This window comes from Tenrec ecaudatus, chromosome 2 (assembly GCF_050624435.1).
Source record: "Tenrec ecaudatus isolate mTenEca1 chromosome 2, mTenEca1.hap1, whole genome shotgun sequence".
NCBI lineage: Eukaryota > Metazoa > Chordata > Mammalia > Afrosoricida > Tenrecidae > Tenrec > Tenrec ecaudatus.
In genome coordinates, this window is record NC_134531.1 from 301,943,069 (window position 1) to 301,966,337 (window position 23,269).

A 23,269-nucleotide genomic window follows, 5' to 3' on the forward strand; every position below is an offset into this window, starting at 1 on the left:
GACGGTGCCAGGGAAATTTTTCTTTTTTTTCCACACATTATGTTGGCCTCCTACATTGTCTGTGCTTCCTTTGGGTTCACTCTATTTTAAAGCGTTTCCTCAAGCCTCTGAGTATATTTGTTCTTTGTCTAGTCATATTTAAGAGGAAATTACATAAGATACTGAAAAACTGAGTGGAAGCTCTGTGAAAATAGGAAACATTTGACAATGGATTTTGGCCACTGAGGTAAGCTTAAAAAAATGCAAAAGGGGAATAGGGGGAAAGATACTGTATACAAACATTCCTGGAGTGAGATCCAGGTAGTACGGTAGAGGCCAGATCAAATCCAAGGATACATATAGTAGCCAACTAAAAAGGAGGGGGGGTGGAGAAAGAAATGAGTAGCAGGGACACAAGGCATTAACCCACCCAAGGAGAGGGTATTGTTTAGATCTCCACAGGGAAAAAGGGACCGGACTTCAACCCGGTGATCCAAGATATGAATGCAACATACTGTCATGAAGCAGGGAACCAATAGAGATGTCTGAGGGGCCGGCCCCAATCCCAACTACATGGACAGCCACCCCTCCCCCCAGAAGAATTTATTTCAGAGGACAGCACTGAAGCTGCAGCTCAGGGAGAGGGACACGTCTGATCAGAGCACATGGGAACAAATGAAGGGGGAGGAAGAGAGAATGGAGCACATCCTGGCCCACCAAGCCTTGAGACAATAGCCCCACTCAGAGCAAAGCACAGACAGAACCATATGGCTGACCCCACTATGAGACACGACATCCTTCACTGACCCATAGCACTACAGGGGACAACACTGGAGACAGTGTGGGAATTGCGCCCGATCTGACCCCTCCACAAAGAGGCAAGACACTAAGGGCATGCAACAGAACAGCAAGTGGAGCAGAGCAAGGAAGCCCCAAGGGAATACCAAAAATAGGCAACTGGACATCCCTTTACAGAAGAGCCACTGGGAGGAGATGAGCCAGTCAGGGTGCAGTATAGCAATGATGAAACATTTAGCTTTTCTCTAGTTCCTAAATGCTTCCTCCCCCTACCCCAACCCCACTATCATGATCCCAATTCTACCTTACAAATCTGGCTAAATGAGAGGATGTACACTGGTACAGATGGGAACTGGAAACACAGGGAATCCAGGACGGATGATCCCTTCAGGACCAGTGGTGAGAGTGGTGATACATGGAGGTGGAGAGAAGATGAGATAGAAAGGGGGAACTGATTTACAGCACTCTACATGTGACCTCCTCCATGGGGAACAGACAACAGAAAAGTGGGTGAAGGGACAAGATATGACAAAATAAGAATTTTTAAATTATCAAGGATTCATGAAGGAGGGGGCAACAGGAAGGGAGTGGAGAAAATGAGTTGCTGATGCCAGGGGCTTATATGGAGAGCAAATGTTTTGAGAATGATGGGGGTAATGTATGTGCAAATGTGCTTTACACAACTGATGTATGTATGGATTGTGAGAAGTGTTGTATGAGGCCCCAATCAAATGATTAAATAATTTTTAAACGATTTTAAAAGAGAGAGAGAGAGAGAAAGGGGTAGCAGGGGCACAGGGCACTAACGGACTCAAGGGGAGGGTATTGTTTATATCTCCACAGGGAAAGTGGGACCAGACTTCAACCCGGTGCTCCAACATGTGAATGCAACATACTGACATGAAGCAGGGAACCAGTGGAGAGGTCTGAGGGGCTGACCCTAAACCCAACTACGTGGACAGCTGCCCCTCCCGACAGAAGAATTTAATTCAGAGGAAAGCACTGAATCTTCAGCTCAGGGAGAGGGATATGTCTGATCAGAGCACACGGGAGCAAATAAAGGGGTAGGAAGAGAGAGTGGAGCACAACCTGGCCCACCAAGCCCTAAGGATGATATTCCTGCTCAAAGCAGCCAATTCACAGAGAGGATCATATGGTCGGTCCCTCTATGAGACGCAACATCTCTCACTGACCCAGAGCCCTACAGGGGACAACACTGGAGACACAGTGTGGAAATTGTGCCCGGTCTGACCCCACCACAGCGAGGCAAAACACTAAGGGCGTGCAAGAGGACAGCAAAGGAAGCATAGCAAAGAAGTCCAGAAGGAGTACCAAACACATACTTTGGGGCCAGGGCTGGACCTTCCATCAGACTCGACCGGAAAACACTCCTAAAGGTCAATGGATTTGGGCCAAGTGATTGGAGTACAAAGAATTACAGGAATAAGTGATGAGCAGAGAGCAATGACAACAAGCACCAGTGTATAATCATGGTGCTTGTTGTGAATTGAATTGTGTCACCTCAAAAATGTATTATAAAGATGAGGGCAAAGAATGTACAGATGTACTTTATACAATTGATGTATGGATATGTATGGATTGTGATACGAGTTGTATGAGCCCCTAATAAAATGTTTAAAAAATGAGCCCCTGTGTATATAATCCCACTTGAAAATAATGTTTTTGTTATGTTATTGAGGTCATTTCGGTTAGAGTGAGTGTTAAGGCAATCAATTTTATATCCTTTGGGAAAGAGAGGAGCACGTGGAGCACAGAGGAAAGTAGATACCAGGGAAACTGACATTAACGAGGACAACAGAGAGACCAGGCTGCATACCCAGGGATCCTCAGGTTGACTAGGTAGAGAAAGAGACAGGCATCTGCTTCCACAGCTGAGAGAGAAAGAAAGCATTTTCCCAAAGCAGTGTCCTGAATTTGGCCTGTTAACCAACTAACCAGAGAAGATACACTTTTGTTCATTAAAACCACCCATTTGGGGTATTTTTGTTGCCAGTAGCAATAAGAAACTTGTTCCTTATAGTCCCCTGGTTGATAGGACACAGATCCCAAAGAACTCGACGAACCCAAACAAAATTTTAACAGGAACGGTGTGGAATTGCTCTTTTGCATGATTCAAAGAGGTGAAACTACTAAGTAGAATAAAACTCATAAGCCCAGCTAAAAAGGTAGGGGCAGGGGACTTCACTAGACAAGAACAGACGAGTAAGCTTCCCAGTGCAGCAACAGTAAGGGGGCAGCATCACACCGCAAGCTTTTCATGGTACACATCATACGTGTATGACTGCCACGTTGTCCCTTCTTTGCCACCCTTCTGCAAGGGCAGGGCAAATGGAGGGAAAGGCTTGTGCTACATTGCAGTTAAGTTTTTATAATAGAGAAAAGAGAAAGTTCATTTTATTTTCTAAGAAACCATTTCAAACCAAAGTTACCCTCTATAATCTGTGCTCAATTTTAGTAATATTCTGTTGTTTTTTTAAGGTTTTCACTTGGCTGTTCAATTAAAGGGCTTTGTAAGCCTTGCTTCATTTTCCAAACCCTTATCGGAACAACTGTGGCAGGAAATATTTCCTCCACCCCTTGAGGGCTCTAGATGACGAAGACCTTGCCCAGATCAACAAGCCTGGGGCAGAGGACAGCTCTATTTCCTTTAACTCTCATTCTTCACCTGTCACACAGGGGCGGAAATCGGGCCTTAAGCATTATCAGACAGAGCAAAGCTGCCAAAATCCACCAAAGGGAGGAGGAGGACGAGGAGGACGCGGAGGTACTTCATTCTCTCACCCAGCACTCGGATTGAAGTTCCCTTCGCTCAAGACAATACTGTGTGGATGGCGTGGTACCAGACAGTATTTAGTTCTGTATTTTGCTCTGTTGTACATAAGACTACTATGATGTGGAACCAGCTTGAAAATACCTAATAACTACAACAAGATATATGTTTATGTTCATGTACATTTCTATGATGAAAGATATAACTTAAAGTGCCAATGCCCTGAGACCAGCGATTATGTTTACTTTAGATCACACGAAAATGTGTCTGAAGATCCATTCTTGTTGGAAGATAAAGGGAGCGTCTGTTTGCTGGTTGGGAAGGAAGAAGCTGAGAATGTGAACAGTGTATGTATTTGTTTTTGCTTGAGGCCCAGCAAGAAGGGGCTCCTGTGCCTCCAGGTCAGAAGGAGGTAAACACACAACCACCAGAGTTCCTGAGAATCAGAAACAGAAAAGCCAATGGCAAATGCTTTCACAAACCACAGTTTGGTTTCTTTCTTTCTTTTTTTTTTAAACACAGTGTCACTGAGTGACCTTTATTGAGTTGCTCTTTTTGAAAAGTTTTAATATTTTCAAAGATAAACAGCTCACCTACCCCTGTGTTCTGAAAACTGCAGATTTTGAGATTTCAAAGAATATTTTTAACTGGGGCATGTGGTTTTTCTTTACTAAACGGGGCTTTGCACAAACTTACTTCATTGAAAAGCAAGTTGAGGGAAACAAGGGCCCACTGAAATAAAACTGTCATTAAAGATAAAGGCTCTTGGAGATTGCCTTGATGGCTGAAATCTCCACCAGAAACCACCTCTCGGAATTAAGAGGGCTGATTCCTTGTTCACATCGATGCATCTCCATTTCTATCTCTGGCACTTAAGAACTGTATGGCTCTTAGCAATTTACTTCCAGTCTTGGTTTCTGTCTCTGCGTTTGTAGAGAGAGATAACGGAGCTCTTTTCCTGTGCTTGGTGGAAGCATTAAATTAAACATTGCGTGAAAAGCCCCTCACCCATCTGTCCATTTGCCACTCTGTGGTAGTCTCTTTGTGGTTATGGTGTTGGAGGATTTGCTATCAGTACTTCAAACACAAGCAAGGTGGACAAGTCTCAGCAGCACTTTCAGATGAGGAAGAGAGGCTTGGTGATCTATTTCCAAAATTTTAGCAAATGAAACCTTGGGGATTACAACTGAATATTGTCCACCTGAGCTCCCTCTATTGGAAGACACTCCACAATAGCCAGAGGAAGGATGAGGCTTTCTACTCCTGTAAACAGCTGTGGTCTCGGAAACCCACAGGGGCCTTTCTCCTGTCTGTGGGTCGCTGTGAGTCAGAATTATCTGGATAGCAGTGAGTGACTGACTGAGTGACTGAGTGACTGACTGACTGACTGACTGACTGACTGACTGACTGACTGACTGACTGACTGACTGACTGACTGACTAACTGAGTGACTGACTGAGAGAATAAGTGAGTGAGTGAGTGAGTGAGTGAGTGAGTGAGTGAGTGAGTGAGTGAGTGAGTAACTGACTGAGAGAATAAGTGAGTGAGTGAGTGATTGAGTGAGTGAGTGACTGACTGACTGACTGACTGACTGACTGACTGATTGACTGACTGACTGACTGACTGACTGACTGACTGACTGACTGACTGAGAGAATAAGTGAGTGATTGAGTGAATGACTGAGTGACTGACTGAGAGAATAAGTGAGTGAGTGAGTGAGTGAGTGAGTGAGTGAGTGAGTGAGTGAGTGAGTGAGTGAGAGAGTGAGTGAGAGAGTGAGTCAGTGAGTCAGTGAGTGAGTGACTGAGTGAGAGACTGAGTGAGTGAGTGAGTGAGTGAGAGAATGAGTGAGTGAGAGAATGAGTGAGTGAGAGAATGAGTGAGTAGTGAGATACAATTAACTCTAATATGCCAACAAGCATAGGACCAGGTACTGCTTTGTTCTGTTGTCTTGTTGTCTCTGGGAGCCAGAGTCCACTTGACCTCAATAACAAAACAATGAATATGAAAACTACAAAGCCAGACATTTAATAAATCACAGCTATTGTGGCCAGCTATTGTTTTCAATCCTCCAGGAACATGGCTATCTGAGACTTGATCTGGGGAAGGAAAGGCTTAACCAAAGAGAACCTGGTCCTAGTGAAGGTCTCGAGCCCCAAGGGCAGCATGAGGACAGCAATATAGAATAGTTAAGGGCCAATCAAAGGAATCTTGATGACCCATTCGCAGCCTTGCCCAAAGCTGGCTCTACTGTTGTGCATTTGCTAGCATCTTCAAATAAATATTTTAGAAATGGGTCAGCTCTTCCCCTTGGAATAGTTGAATAGAACGGGGCCTAAGTATAGAATACAAAGAGAATGAGAAAAGGTCCGATCCATTTTTCGGTTCGCAGTTCTTCAGATATTGTTCCTGACCACGAGCCTGGGAGGAATGCTCCTTCAACGTGAGGTCAAACAATGAGAACAGGTCGATCTTCAGCCCCAGGGGAATCCTGTAGACACGCCAGGCCTTGGTAAACCCCCGTTTTACTGGCCAAGAGAGCCTGGCTTACAAGAGTTTATGCAAACCTTTGCCATATACTTCCCTTTAAACAGCAAGAGTAAAATAAATAGTTTGTGACTGGTAACCAGATTTCTACTCTGCTACATAGGGAATGTGTCCCTGGGCCAGTGTAGACATGGTGTAGCAAAGAAACCTCTGCCCAAGACCCTCTCCTTTAAGAAATTAGCAAATTTTCACCTATCAAAGAGGAGGGTAAGAAAGGGCAGAGTAGGGGTCAGATGCCCACATTCTGACCTAAACCAAACTTGGAAGAAACTGTTAAATGTTATCCCTTGTCTAGCTCTGGCTCAAACTTCAGGTTTCTCGGGTAGTTGTGTATCTACTCATCTATAAACCAAGTTTTCCAGCACATTTGTTATGCGGTTTTTATGATACAATTAGTTGCCTCGACTGATATTCGGGTTGGCTTATATTTGAGTATATACGGTACTTTTCTATCATTTAATTAATTCTTCCACTCATTTCTCCAAGCAGCTGCAATTAATCTGCTGCAGCAACACAGCTCAACTCCCCAAGACCTAAGACATCAAGAACTGAGAAACTGAGGTCTAGCCTCCTACCTCCAAAGAAAATACAAAGATCAGCCAGCCAGCTGTGAAGTCTTCATGGTTTTTAAACTAGCAATAAGATGCTTTTCCCAAATGGTTCTTTGGTTGGATTCTATATACAAACCCTTTCCTTTCCTCTGTGCATAGAGAGATAAAATTAGAAATTCCAGGCCCTGTCTTGCCGCTTGATCAGGCAAAATAAACCATGTCTCCTTTTCAAATGCTGCTTCAGGGTAATTTGGGGCTGTTTACTCTGGGCATCAAGGAGATGATTCCGGCTTTGTGGTAACAACCCCAAGGTCTTCCTATGCTGCCAAAACCAGATGATTGCCTGGGAGTTCCATTTACCAGAGAATTCTCAGTCACCAACACTCACGGGGAAGGAGACAAGCTATAGGAAGCCAGCCCAACCACAAGCCTGGTACTTAGAGAAAAACAAAGGAAGTTGGGCCCCAGTGTAGACACTGGGAAGTTTAAGGAGGTGAGTGCTTTAAGGCAGGTTAGGGGGCTAGTAGGATGTTCTAAAGTTCCACTAATGATCTAGCCTATCAACTTTTGCTGTGCAGACTAAATAACTGGGTCCACAAATTCCCTGAAAACTCAGAATCATCTATAAAGGCCCTCACCGTTCCAGTCTCTGTATCTGCCATGGATCCGTTCTTATGCCATCGAGTCTGTTACGTCTTCCTCTTTCCTTCTGAAACCACCATCTAAATCCAGGCCCCTTCCCCCTAGTATCTGCACTACGTAGAATCACATTATAATGTTCTTTCTCCTTTTTTTCCGCTTTCCCTCCTCTTCATTTATAGGAAAGTATTAAAGCCCTCTTCCTTGGGAAGGGGGTGAGGGGGGAAACAGGCAGCAGGATTCTCAACTAGCGATCACAAAGAACTCATCCTAGAAGGACCTTGAAGTGACCTTCAAGGCAAGGAGAGGAGGAAGGTTGGCCTGCAGAGGAAATTCAAAACAACTCTTGGTAAATAACTTGCCCCCAGGAAGACAATCGCTCACATCCAAGTTTAGCCTAATACCAAAGTTTCCGTGTTAGAAGGGAAGCAGATTTTCAATTCGATACCTGTTTTTCCAGTTTTCCAAAAGGGCTAAAAAAATACAAGCAATGCAAAGAGCTAAAGTGGAGAGCAAATGCTTTGAAAATGATGAGGGCAAAGCATGTACAGATGTGCTTTATACAATTGATGTATGCATGGATTGTGATAAGAGTTGTATGAGTCCCTAATAAAATGTTTTTAAAAAAATACAAGCAATGTTCAATATAAAGACCAAAAAATGTGAGGGAAGAAGATAAAGTAGCTTAGGTGCTCTATGCAAGTAGCATCAGAAACAGTGGCAAAAGACAAGCATTGGTGCTGCGCAGACAGGAGGTGGCAGCTGGCAGGGACAGGAAAGAAGTTCCCAGCATCTTTCCAAAATCACCAGAAGGTTCTTGAAACCTTGGCAGCTGCTGCAAAAGGACTGTCAGCCCCAGGAGCAAATGACCACATACCACTAAAGCAGAGAAGCAAACTCCACGGGGAAGCTAAGAACACTGCTCGGAAAAGTGTGATTCCGTCCTAAGGACTGCAGGGATTTCCTTAAGGGAATTTGCAAGACCCCGCATATAGCACGGTGGGGACATGTGCTATGATGTGGTGGTCCTTTGGTCCTTTTATGTTGTTTTTTAACCAGTGCCTAGGATAGCTTGGAGAAGGTAGTACCTAATTTTTTATCAGGAGAGAAAAATAGTCCAATTACTAAGTATGAGCAGATGCTAGGTTCACCACCCTGTCACTTTGTGATATTGCAGTAGCTTGCATGCTGCTGCAGTGCTGGAAGCTAAACCAGCAGTATTTCAAATGCCAGCAGAGTCACCCATCCATAATGGACACAGTCCAGTGGCGCTTCCAGACTATGACAGACTAGGAAGAAATGCCTGACAATTTCTTCTGAATGTTAGTCAATGAAGGTCTTGTGGGTCACACCAGAACATTGTCTCTAATCGTGCTGGAGAATTAGCCTGAACCCACCCCCAAGACAGAAAGACACTCGAACGATAGTGACTGCCACTGTAGACTTGACTGTCATCATGGCAGTGGAGACGGTCCGAGACATGGCAGTGTTTCTTTTGCTCTGTTGTACCCAGAGTTACCGTGCGCTGTAACTAAGTCAATGACAACTAACTACAACATGCAAAGACGTTTCAATGTTTCCTATGAATTGTTTGAAAGCCTCCTCCAAAGTCAGGTACTGTGATTTTTTTAAAAAATCACGTATATAATTTAATCTTTGTTGTTATGCACGATCTAGTTGGTTCCAATTCACAGAGTCCCTGTACACCAAAAAAAAATGTACTGAGACTCTACCGGCCTCACAATCATGCCTATGTTTACGTCCATTGCTGCAGCCACTGTGTCAATCCATGCCATGGGGGGTCCTCCTCTTTGTCGCTGACCGTCTCCTCTACCGAGCATGCTGCCCTTCTCAGGAAACTGTTCTCCCTCTGACAACGTGTCCAAGTGTGGGAGACTCTTGCCATCCTGACTTTTGAGGAACGTCGTGGATGCAGTTCCTCCAGGACAGATTTGTTTGTTCTCTGGCAGTTCGTGGTGGATTTAATCTTTTTCACCAACACCACAACACAAAGGCATCAATTCTTCCTCAGTCTTCCTTGTTCACTGTCCAGTTTTCACATACATGTGAGGTTATTGAAAATATCATGCATTAGGACTGGTGCACCTTGGGCGGTTTTAATTTTTAACACTTTCAAGAGGGATTTTGCAGCAGATGTGCCCGATGCAATGCAATATTTGATTTCTTGATGGTTGCGTCAATGGGCATTGATTGTGGATCCAAGTCAAGTGAAATTCTAGACAACTTCAATCTTTTCTCCATTTATCATGATGTTGTCTATCAGTCTAATTGTGGGAATTTTTGTTTCTTTAAGTCGAGGTGCCTTTATTCCCATCTCAGGGAAAAGTTTGAGAAAAAAAACAACCAACTGAGGTTCAAGTTGATTACATTGTCTGCCTAAGTGGTCAGGATTACATCCAATCTATCTAAATCCACGGTGCATGCTTTTCGGATTATATTTATACTTGAATGATGTGTGTGTGTGTGTGTGTGTGTATTCCATCTGGTAACCATTAATTATATATGTATTTGAATGGTTACAAAATAGAAAATACCAAAACATGATTGAGTAACCATCATCCAGCATTAAGTACTATCTTTATTATGTTCTTTTAACATAAAGACTGATTGCTAAATATAAACAGACCAAACTCAGTGACCCATGATATTATTTTTACACAAACATTTTATCTGCAGGAAGGAAAACAGAGTAAAAGAGGACAGTTGGACAATCCCAGTAACAGCTGTGAATTTTCTTTATCTACACCATCAGTAAAATTCTAGAAGGAATGTAGTGCAGGGAATGAGAATGAAATGAACTTGGACTTCTGCCTATGCAAGCTTCATGTCAGTGTTCAGCATCTGGGGTTCCCATATCCATTGGAAACACAATCTGTTCAATTGCATAGAGCATGCTTTGACTTTAGGGAAACCAATCCTGCTTGAAACAGACACATCTTTGAGTGATTCCAGGATCCATCTGGACCCTCTATGGAGCTGGGGTTGTTAAGTGCTGTCAATTCACTTCCAGCCCATATCAACTCTGTGTGTCACAGAACCAAGCACTACCCAGACCCACAGCGTCCTCACAAATGTGTCATTTGATCTGTGCTTGAGCCAATGCTGCGGCCGCTGTGTCAATCCATCTCACTGAGAGACTTGCTCTTTTTCACTTTTCTGAGCATGATGGAACAACAAGTGATGCAAATCGGGAGTGAGGAGGATGTAGGAGGCCTGGTAGGGCATGACCAAGGATAATGTAACCGAGAGCAATTACTGAAACCCAAATGAAGTCTGAGCATAATAGTGGGGCAAGAGGAAAGTAAAAGGAAACAGAGGAAAGAGCTAAGAGGCAAAGGGCATTTATAGATGTCTAAATACAGGCATGTACATATGTAAATATATTTATATACGAGGATGGGGAAATAGATCTCTGTGCATATATTTATAGATTTAGTATTAAGGTAGCAGATGGACATTGGGCCTCCACTCAAGTACTCCCTAAACGCAAGAATACTTTGTTCTATTAAACTGGCATTCCATGATAATCACCTTCCCCACACAATTGCTTTAGACAAAGTGAGTGCATAAGCAAATGTGGTGAAGAAAGCTGATGGTGCCCGACTATCAAAAGGTATAATGTCTGGGGTCTTAAAGGCTTGAAGAAAAACAAGCAGCCATCTAGCTCAGAGGCAACAAAGCCCACATGGAAGAAGCACATCAGCCTGCATGATCATGAGATGCCAAAGGGACCAGTTATCAAGCATCAAAGAACAAAATATCATATCATTGTGTGCTCACCTCCCTGATATGATTGCTGAAGACAAATGGGTGCATAAACAAATGTGGCAAAGAAAGCTGATGGTGCCCAGCTATCAAAAGATACAGCATCTGGGGTCTTAAAGGCTTGAAGGTAAACAAGAGGCCATCTAGCTCAGAAGCAACAAAGCCCACATGGAAGAAGCACACCAGCCTGTGTGATCATGAGGTGTTGAAAGGATCAGGTATCAGGCATCATCAGAACAAAAAAATCATAGCATTGTGAATGAGGGGGAGTGCGGAGTATAGACCCAAACCCATCTGTAGGCAACCTGGGGATTTTGTTCCCCCTTTCTCAGGTAGGTTCACCAGATGACCAGTTAAGAGCGCTCATCTCATCGGCATCGACCTTGTCTTTTCAGCACAGAATATATGAACATATTAGGAATGAAGATGACGCATTGGTATTGAACAGTAGCAAAGGTCTGAATGGAATAGGAGGACAGAAAGTCTCAGTCTTCACATTCAATGCCGGCACACTCCCATGCCCTGTGGAAACTGTGCTTCCATTTCTAGTTACAATCACTTTGCAGAAAAGACTCCAATACACTTCAACTCTGTGTCCATTTCTCTAGGTCACTTTTCTGTGTGAAAACACATAATCTACATAGGAACATGCAGAAAATTACATGGAAGGGAGCTGTCTTTGCCCTCTTTCTGCCATCCCCATGGCCAGGAGGCAGCAGTCATGCATGCCTCCATCCTGCATCCTCTGAAACCTATTCTGTCACCAACCTTGGCACCCACGGCACTCCCTTTCTGTGCTGGGGTTGACTGTTCATTGTAATGGCCACACAGAGCGCACAGACAAAGCTCAGAAGTACGGGGGTTGGTCAGAGAAGTGCACAGGTCACCGGTCAGCATCAGTAGACAGTAAGGATAGTCATGGGTCGACAGCAACACCCCTCCTCAGCTAGCAACCAAATCTTTCTTTCCGGTTCTCAGTTGCTCATCCATGTGGTCCTGTGGCTTCTGCCTCAGGACGTCCACCCATTGCTCTGCCTCAGCCTCTGGTCATATCCTTGCTTCTTTGGCTCCTTGGCAGCCTCTGGTGCCTTGAGCTCGGCCTACGCTACATCGGACAGAGATCTCAAAGGTGCGCCTATTCAGGTGATCCTGAGATTTCTCTCTCTTTTCTCTATAGCCAGGAAAGTGGCAACTAAAACCAACCAATTCCCTCTCTGAGTGTTACACACACTTTATTTGCATAGCTCCACCCTGCCAATCATTTGATAGTAGAGACTTGGATAGAAGAGCCATATTAAGAATTTTCACTCCACCACCATATATTTATACATTCTCTTTGTGTTGTCCATCATTCTCCTAGATAATCTCTTAGGGAGCTTTCTGTGTGTAAGGAGTCCCAGAGTTATTATTATTAAAAAGTATACTTATAATGATGAAATAATTATTTTAATGTATTTGGCTTCTTAGCATTCCATCTTCTTCTAGCTTGCATATTTAGCTAGTGCCTTCTTCTTAGACTTCTTCCACTTTTGGAGTTGTTCTCGGCTAACGTCCTTTTAAATGTGAAACATGTTTACATGTATTACGTTTTTGGATGGTTCCCCTTGGGTGTATTTCCTTTGGTCATCAGCTCCAGGTTAAAGGTTACAAGCAGCTCTGCTACTCAAGTTAAATAGGACTTTCGGTGAAACAGCTGTGGTCTCCTCATGTGACTGCCTTTCGAAATAGCGAGTTTCCGTAGTCAAAAAAGCATCTCTGGTGGGAACCACCCAGCTCTGAGCCACCGCCCATGACCACTGCCTGAAACAGACTGATACTTTGCCCAAATACCTCCAAACCCAGAGCCTGGAAGTTCCCAAAGTTCAGCCAGACCATTCATTCAGGAGAAAGAATTCCTCTGTGGACTGCTGGCTTTGTTGCCAGCTTCTACACTTGGCTCAGCTCCTTGACCCCAACGTTGGGCCTTCATCGTAACACAGACAGCAGGCACCTGCTTGTCGCTGGCCCAGACACACTGGGCTTGTTTGTGGAGCATGACACCTCATCAGGATTATCCATGAGCAGCTTGCTTACGGAGCTGGATCTTTAGAATTGGTGTACCCCAATTAGGACATGCAGGTTGTATAAAAAAAATTCAAAACTCACTGACATCAAGTCAAGTCCACCTCATTCTGGACCCTGCGTGCTGAGCAAATCACCTGAGATGCTGGACTATGAAGAAAGATACAGTGTCAGATTTGGAGGAAAATCCATTAGTATGCAGATGACACACCTTGCTTGCTGAAACGGAAGAGGAATTAAAACACTTCAAGAATACAGCCTTCAATGTGGATAACACCTTAACTTAAGGACAACAAAATATTCATAACTGGATCGGTAAGCAACACCGTGGTAAACAGAGAAGAGACTGAAGTTGGCAAGGATTTCAATCTACCCAGATCCACAACCAATAGCAGCTAGGCAAGCAGCAGCAGGGAAATCAAGTAATGCATTGCCTTGGGCAACTCTGCTGGAAATACTACTTTAAAGTGTTTAAAAGCCCTTTGAGGGCTGTGATAGGTTTTATGTTCCCTTGTACTGAACAGGGTTCTCCTGTGATATGATCTAACAGTGTGGTCAACTCCATGATGGGATCTTCTCCAAAGCAGCCAAGCAGTTAAGCTAGTCACCGTCATAATAAAACAGGGAGGTTTTGTTGGAGGTGTGGCTTACTCTTAGAATAGACGGGACAGTGTGGGGAAGTTAGCACCCTTCTACTGTGGGACCCAGGCCCTTCATTCAGTTCATGGACCTCCTGCTATCTCACCTACCAAGACCAAGAGCCATCAGCAGACTGCTGGCCTTGGGTTCATTTGGCTGATCTCAGATTCCTTCAGCTCTGTATCCATCGGCATGTGGTCTTCCTGCTTCATCTCCCTGCTCTCTGTTCAGCAGCCCCTGCAGCCACACAAGGCAGGAGAGGCCTCCAGCTGACATCTGACTTCAAACTTGAACCAGATTGGACTTACCCACTTCTATAGCTGTGTGAGCCCCTTCTTTCTCTAATCTTTTTATATGTGCACATAAAAAAGTCATTGGTTTTGCTTCTCTAGGGAATCCAGCCCAACACAAATACTGTTACACCTAACCCAAGCAATCGCCTCTTATGTACGAGAGATCTAGACAGTGAATAAGGACGATCAAAGAAGAAAAGGTGTCTTTGAACTACAGTGTTGGCCAAGAACAGTGACTACACTGTGGACTGCCAAATTAACGAGCAATTCTGTTTGGGAAGAAGTACAGCCAGGATACCCCTTAGAATCAAGGATAGCAAGACTTCATTTCATATACCTTGAATATGTTATCAGGAAGAACCAGTCTATGGAGAAAGACATCCATGCTGTAGGTCCACAGGGTACAAAGGAGAGGTTGATGTTGGGTGAAATATGCTATCCATTCTCTTTAGGGAAGTTATTTAATCCCTATGTGAAGGTGAGTAGTTCAAACCTGCCAGCTGCTGCACAGGAGGAAGATGAGGCTTTCTACCCCCATAAAGATGCACAGCCTCGGGAGGTCACAGGGGCAATTCCCTTCTGTCCTAAAGAGTTACTATAAGGCAGACGACTTGTTGGGACTGAGATTTGGTATTCTTATTTATCTTAATGGAGATGAAACTACTAACCTCACGAGGTTGTTGTGACAGTTACGTGATGTTGTGTGGTGGTAGTTGTTGTTTGGTGCCACCGAGTCCGTTCAGACCCATAGCGTCCTTATGCACAGTGGAACAAAACATTGCCTGGTCCTGCGCCATCTTCACAACGGTTCCTAAGCTTGAGCCCCTTGGTGCAGCCGGAGAAAATGTCAATATATCTCCTTCCAGGTCCTGTTGGAAGGTCTTATATCAATGCTAAAAGAGCCCTGGAGGCAGAGTGAGTTAAGTTTTGGGCTTCTCACTTCAAGGTCAACCATTCAAAACCATCAGCCAGTCTATGGAGTAAAGCTGGGGCTGGTCTGCTCTCATAAAGCCTACAGCCTCAAAAATTCTAAGGAGAGGGTCCACTCTGCCCGGCAGCATCTCTGTGAGTTAGAGTTGGCTCGATGTCAGGGGCTTATTACATATATTGATGCTACTGAGAGATGCATGAGAAACATACTAATCATGTGGTTAGCAAATCAAAACTTACCCCACTATGCCATTTAAGCTTGTTACATCCTTGAGTTAAAGTTTATTGGGTCAACCTGGCCAATAAACACATGTGGGTTAATTGAAGGGCAGAGAGCTAAATGACTCAGTGAGCCTCACCTTTCTAGTTCTCGGGTCTCTTGCTTTCTGATGGTCAGACCAGGGTGCAGCGGCCTCAGCCAGTTCCCTGCTTTAGCTGGCAATGTTCACTTCCTGAAAGATATCCCTAAGGAGAAGCCTCATGGACCTACCCCGATGCAGCCCTGAGTGCTGGAGCAGTCGTATGGAGAGCCCTGCCAGCGCTGAGATACTTACATACTCACTGATTCTGCTTTCCTCCTGCAGCCGGCATCATAGTGTGTGTTTTGTGAGATGGAGGAGGACTTTGTGGATTGGTGTTGGCTGTATGGGTTAATGTTGGACTTGTGGGCTTGGGCAGCACTGAGTTGGGATGTTTTCTTGATGTGCACTCATCCTTTATATAAAACTCTCTCTTATTCATGAGTTTCTGTGGATTTGTTTCCCTAATGTACCCAGACTAACACAATCCTGAAAGCTGGGTCTCGCTTGTAAAATGACAGTGCAAGGAGGCATTAAGCCTGCAGGCAGAACTCAACACATCAGCAAGCTTCGGCAGCAGTCGAGTTAAAACAACGTCAGCAGAGAAAGATTGAAAGACTCATCCCAATGGGCCATAGAGACACTTTACAATGTTTCCTGTCTCAAGAAGAGCAGGGGAGGTGATAGAACAAGGGCAACAGCTATGATTTTCAGGTCTTTTTTTTCCCCAAAAAAACACTGAGTCACTACCTTACGTGACTGAGGAACCACTAATTTAACTGAAGGTTTCAGCTTTCTGTCGAACGTTCAGTGAAAATGTCAAAACAAAGTGAAATCCGACTTGAGTCGAATGGAAGGAAGACAGAAGCAGTGGCGGATCCAAAGTCTGTGTGAGTTCAGGGTTCTGCAGAGAAGCAGAATCAGTAGCCTGTAGATGATAGATGATTGATTGATTGATTGATAGATAGATAGATAGATAGATAGATAGATAGATAGATAGATAGATAGATAATAGAGATTTTAAGGAACTGGTCACACACCTGTGTGGATCAGCCAGTCCAAAACCCATAGGACAGGTCAGCAGGTTAGAAACTCAGGAGCTGATGCTGCAATCTTGGGGCAGAAGATTTTCTTCTCGGTTTTTTGTTTAAAGGCGTTGAACTGAGGAGGAGGGACTCACATTGTTGAGAGTCGTCTCCTTCCAGGTAGCTGATTGTCAATGGTAACCACACCTGCTAAGACCTTTATCAAGGTGGTAGCATCACCCAGGTGGATAACTGGTTCAACAACTGGGTATTACAACTTCACCATGTTGACACACAAATTAGCCATCACAGATGCACTGGGAGATAGGCATAAATAGACATGTCTTAGAAGTAGCAAGTAACTACATTTGGAACAATTGTGGTAAGAAGACCAAAACTGGAAGGATAAATTGAGATAAGACTTTGTACGATCCAAAAAGGCTAAAAAGTTTATATTTTTATTGAAAGCACTCAAAACATAGGTGTCTCTCAAGGGAGAAGCATGATTACAGGTGTACATGATCAAGTGCCCATGTTGGCCAGCTTATTCGTGACAAGATAGGATAGCAAGGGGAGAATCCGAAGCCTGTCGCTGAAGGACAGCATCAGCCAAAGATCTGCCTGGAAGGGAAGTTACAATGTTGAAGAACATATTCACCTTCAGCTTCAGCTTAAACACACGCTCAGCATCAGGACTTCACGAAGAACCAACAGAAGGCTCACAGACAGACAGGAAGAAGCCAGGTGTCTTCCTCAGCATGGACTAGTGGAAGAGGTGAGAGAAATTAATATGTCATCCATTTCACTAAATATACAGGTACAATTAGCACATTTTGGAGTTTAATTATTATAAAATATCAATAACACAACATTTGCCTTTTCAATTGCTTGCACATGTACAATTATTTCGGTGAGGTCAATCACATCATGTTGTACAACCATAGCCAACATCCATTGCCAAATTTTCCAGCACCATTAACCAACTCAATGCTTCATAAACCCTAATTTTCCCCTCCCCCTTTTCTCCTCTCACAGGTAACAATGATCAAATTCTAATCATTATACATTTGCCTATTCTCGGTATTTCATAGTTGTTCAATCATACAATCTTTGTCCTTTGTGATTGACTCATATATCTTCAAAGTTCTTTCATTTTGACAAGCATCAGAAATTCCTTTCTCAGGAGGTGTGGTAGTTATATAATCATCCGTCAATTTGAGGATCAAGGGTGAAGGGGTGGAGTCTAGTCTGTCAATCTGGTGATAGCCAATGAGGCCTCTGTGTGGGCATGGCCTTCTCCTGAGAATTCAGGGAACTCTGGAGGTGGGAGACCCTCTCTTGCTCTAACTCTCACTCCCTTGGAAACTCTACTGACAACGCTCCCTCCCTGCAAAACTTCCCTGAGGAGAAGCTACATGCACCTATTCTGATGCAACCAGAGCTCTGAGAGCTGGAGAAACCACAGGGAGACCCCTGGCAGCATTGAGGTGCTTACACCACCACTGGATCCACAAGACTTCCCACCCACTGGCCTGTGATCTTCATTCATTCAGCATCATTGCATGTGTTTCATAAGTCCAAAGAGGACTTTATAGATTGTTATTGGACATATGGGCTGTAAGATTGGACTTGTGGACTAAATCTGGACTGGACTGGATGTTTTCTCAATATTCAACTGCTCTTGTATATAAAGCTCTTTTTTATGCACATATGAGTCTCTCTGGATTTGTTTCTCTACTCTACCCAGAATAACACAGGAGGAGAAAAGAAAGAGGGGGGGGGGAGCCAGACATGGGTAGCAGGAGAACAGTGCACTAAATCACACAAAGGGAGGGTATTGTTTATATCTCTACAGGAGAGGAGAGGGACCAGGCTTCAACCAATTGTCCAAGATGTGAATACAACATACTGGCATGAATCAGGGAACCAATAGAGAGGTCTGTGGGGCCAATTCCAATCCCAACTACATGGACTACCGCCTCCCCTCAGAAGAATGCACTTCAGAGGACAGCGCTGAAGCTACAGCTTGGGGAGAGGGTTGTGTCGGATCAGAGCAGACAGGTGAAAACGAAGAGGGAAGGAGAGAGAATGGAACACATCCAGGCCCACCAAGTCCCTAGGACCATATTCCTACTCAGAGCAGCCAATGCACAGCGAGCAATAGGGCCAGTCCCACCACGAGACACAGACATGACATCAATCACTGACCCATAACACTACAGAGGGCAACATTGGAGACATGATGGGGGAATTGTGCCTGATCTGAACCCAACACACCGGGGCCAAACACTGAGGGCATGCAACAGAACAGCAAGGGGAGCAAAGCAATGAAGTCCCTGGGGAATACCAAAAATTGATTTTGGGGGCCAAGACATGGCACCCAATCAGACTTCACTGAAAAACACTCCTGAAAGTCAACAAACAGACCTAGAACTATTTATAGACTTTGCTTGTTTAGCCACTGATTTGCTGCTGTTGTTGTTATTTGGGGTTTTTTTTGTTGTTTGTTTGTCTTCTTTTGTTTGGCTTTGTATTGTTTTTGTGCTTATTATTGTCTCTGATTGTCTATCTAGATAAGATAGGCGGGATAAACTATCCAGAAGAGAAAACGGGACCAACAGTTCCAGGGGGATACGGGAGAGGGGAGGTGAGGGAAAGGAAGTGGGTGTCAACAAACCCAGGGACAAGGGAACAACAAGTGATCCAAAATCGATGGCAAGGAGAATGTAGATTGCCTGATAGGGCTTGATCAAGAGCAATGTAACCAAAAGGAATTACTGAAACCCGAATGAATTTTTCATATGCTAGTGGGTTTCCAAGACTGTAATTCTTTACAGATATAGAAAACCTGGTCTTTCTCCCTCCCACATAGTAGTGCATGGTGGTTTTGAACGGCTGACTTTGCCGTTAGCAGCCCAACATGGAACCACTACTCTAAGGCAGGCATAACCCAGTGGGTAGTTTCTACACTTGATTAGCACAAAAGTTACTGGGCAATGATGATATATTTGGGGATGAGTGAATGTCTGACAATCCAGTCCACTGGCGCCTTCCTCTACAGCAGCAGAGACTAAGTTCGTTCAACATTGTGGTCTAACTTTACCACAGTCACACGTCCAGGCTCAGGCAATCGATAAACGGAGGCAAAATGTCACAACGCATGGGGCTTGCTGAGCAGGAAACCTAAAATAGAAAAACCAAGAACTTTATTGAGAGGAGTCCTTACAGTGTCCAACTTACAAAGTAGCCTTTAGTAGCATTTTTTAAGTGTATGGAGGAATATTTTAAAAACAAGAACTATGTGGTCTTTTCTTTGCGTAGACCACCTAAGCATGAAAACTTTAACTGGAGAAAGTCGGTTGTTCGTTTCCCTGTTTGTTAGGGCACAATGTTGAGATGCGAGCAGAGGCCTTGCTTCAATTGTTGACAAGGAAGGCTTAAGCATTGAAGCTTCCACCTATCCTGCTCATAGGCTAATGTGGCCATCGTTTGTTTTGTTTGCGGTTTCTCTGTTTAGTTCCACTTGCTTTTGTTTGGGTTGGGCTTGAAACCACTAGGCTCAAAAACAAACCCTGTGAAAAAGGAGTTACGTGAAGGTGGTTGATTTTTTTTATTTTATTTTCCTTTTATAGCCTTCCCAATTGGAAGCATTCGTTCCACCTAATAATAATTAAAGGAAGGGGGAAAATAAAGAGTAAGCCAACCATGTCGATTTCTAACTCCTTGTGTTCCTTTCACAGAACCTTGTCCCAAGAAACCCATAGGCGAATGAAAACAAGTGATGGAACATGACTTCCCTTCCCTTCTCCCCCACCCCCCAACCTCTTCCAACACACACACACACACACACACACACACACACACACACACCTACTTAGAAAGGGTAAATTCCCATTGGAGCTCTCCAAGTTCAAATAAAATGCTCTTTGAATTTCATAGTAATTCATCCCTGACTCCCATTTCCTTCATGTTGAAAGAATGACAGAATTTCAAGAATCCTTAAAGAAATGCAGACATGGGGTTGGCTGGAGTGGAGACACAGGAGGGAGGCAGCTGGTCGCCCAGCCTAGTGCTCGGGAGAGTGCTCTCACGACAAAACCAGGTAATCTGGGCCTGGGCGCCCAGAAAGGGCCTCCTTTCCCCCTGCTCCCTTCCTGGGTGTCGGGGTCTCGCCCCAGCCCGGCTCCCAGGCTGACTTCATCTCTAGAGGACAGTATGACATTCATCCCGGTCAACATCACCAAAGGCGAGGGAGTGACCATGAGGCAGAGGTTCAGCAGGCCAGGCACCCCCGGGTGCTGTAGGCGAGCCAACCTTGTGAGATTCTCCCGGGTGGGGCTGACACCCCCACGTACACTGGCACAGTGAAGAAGAAGACTACAGTGTACTCCTCTCGGACCTTCTGGGCCCAACCTTGAAGACTTCTTAAATTTATGTTCCAGAAGGCTCACTATGAACACTTTCCGGACGTTAGCCGACCAGAGGATGAGTGGAATAGAATACGTGCCTGCAAAGAATTTTATTCACCGAGACCTTAAGCCAGGTAACTTCCTCGGGGGTCCTGGGCGTCCGTGTACTGCGTGTTTAGAACGTCCAGTGGGGAAGACGAGAGGACACGTGGCTGTTAGCACTTCTCAGGACCCATCTTTCTCGGGATTCAGCCAGTTATGCCTTATTGTTGGTTTGGGTTTCTCAAAAAAACAGTGACGACAGGACAAGGCGACACATACCTTACAGGAAAGATGGGAGTCTCACCGGCACTGCCCGGTAGGCTAGCGGCAATGTGCACCTTGGTACTGAGCAGAGCCGCCGAGACGACATGGGATCCGTAGGAGATGCTTGAGACCCGGTCTGCCGTAGCAAGGACAAAAGTCTATGACAAAGAAACAAGACTATGAAACGGTCTGTGACAAAGAAACAAGACTATGAAACGATTAGTGAAAAGATGTCTACTCCTGTTGAAGTTTGGCTAAAGGATTTCCTGCACAAGTTGCCACGTACTTAAACTTTTACCCTGGGCTGCCCTTTGAGGAAGCCCCGGATTACATGAATCTGAGGCAGCTATTCCGCATTCTTTTCAAGACCCTGAGCCACCAATACGACTACACGGATGATTGGACAATGTCAAAGCAGACAGCAGCCCAGCAAGTCCTCTCTTCTAGGGGGCAGGGGCCGCAGGCCCAGCCCCCCAGGATTCTAAGCAAGAGGTGAAGAACTAAAGAAACCAGCAGAGCAGGTGATGAGAGCAGCATTGGGTTGTCCCCAAATCTGGACACTTTAGTTCATCTGTCCACTAGCCAGCAGTGGTGGACAACCATTCCCTTGGTGTGAAGAACTTGATTTCAGTATAAACTGGCGCTGGGCAGCACTGGGGATCCCGGGTTGTAGCCACTGTCCTTGTGAATTTGAACAAATACTGAAACACGGAGTCCAGTTTCTATTGCATTTTTTCTTCCTTTTTTTTTGGGTAATTATATATTGTGAAATATTTTCTTTTTTTATTTCTTTTTTTAACATTTTATTAGGGACTCATACATCTCCTATCACAATCCATACATACATCAATTGTGTAAAGCACATCTGTACATTCTTTGCCCTCATCATTTTCAAAGCATTTGCTCTCCACTTAAACCCTTGGCATCAGGTCCTCTTTTCTTTTCCCTTCCCTCCCCGCTCCCCCCTCCCTTATGAGCCCTTGATAATTTATAAATTATTACTTTGTCACATCCTGCCCTATCCAAAGTCTCCCTTCACCCCCTTTTCTGTTGTCCATCCCCCAGGGAGGAGGTCACATGCAGATCCCTGTAATTGGATCTCTCTTTACAACCCACTCTCCCTCTACCCTTCCAGTATCGCCCCTCACACCCCTGGTCCTGAAGGTATCATCCGCCCTGGATTCCCTTTGCCTCCAGCTCCCATCTGCACCAGTGTACATCCTCTGGTATAGCCAGACTTTCAAGGTAGAATTCAGATCATGATAGTGGTGGTGGGGGGTGGGTAGGGAAGCATTTAGGAACTAGAGGAAAGCTGTATTCTTCATCGATGCTACAAACCACCCTGACTGACTCATCTCCTCCCCTAGACCCCTCTGCAAGGGATCTCCAGTGGCCGACAAATGGGCTTTGGGTCTCCACTCTGCATTTCCCCCTTCATTCACTATGGTAAGATTTTTTTGTTCTGATGATGCCTTATACCTGATCCCTTCGACACTGCATGATCACAAAGGCTGGTGTGCTTCTTCCTTGTGGGCTTTGTTGCTTCTGAGCTAGATGGCCGCTTGTTCACCTTCAAGCCTTTAAGACCCCAGACGCTATCTCTTTTGATAGCCGTGCACCATCAGCTTTCTTCATCATATGTGCTTATTCACCCACTTTGTCTTCAGTGGTTGTGTCGGGAGGGTGAGCATCATAGAATGTCAATTTGATAGAAGAAAGCATTCTTGCATTAAGCGAGTACTTGAGTGGAGGCCCAATGTCCTTCCACCACCTTAATACCAAACCTGTAAATATAGGCACATAGATCTATTTCCCCATCCTCATATATATACTTGCATATGTCCATGTCTTTGTCTAGACCTCTATAAATGCCCTTTGCCTCCCAGCATTTTTTCAAGTGGAAAAGTTAACTAAATGGTGGACACACAAATCGGTGGAGAAATTGTGCGTATGCCAATTTTTTTTTCTTAAAACTTTTGATTTTGAACCGCACTGCTTTGAGGTGTCACTTCTAAAGAACAGCGGCTTGCACGTTCTGCACCCAGTGTGGGGGTGGTTGTAATGCTCACCATGGTGAGTTCTTAAGGTGGTTACATTCCCGGGGTTGGTAAACTATTCCCTGAGAAACATTCTCCACACGGTGGGCTTCTTGGCTGCCAGCCAGCGGATATGGCAGCAACCAGAGACGCCGGTGTTGGAGCACAGGGAAGACGGCC

General features: G+C 44.7%; 1 pseudogene; it reads left to right on the forward strand.

Moving 5' to 3' along the window:
• Nucleotides 1-20,316: 20,316 nt before the first annotated feature.
• LOC142440675 (casein kinase I pseudogene) lies at nt 20,317-21,549 on the forward strand (annotated as a pseudogene).
• Nucleotides 21,550-23,269: the final 1,720 nt, after the last annotated feature.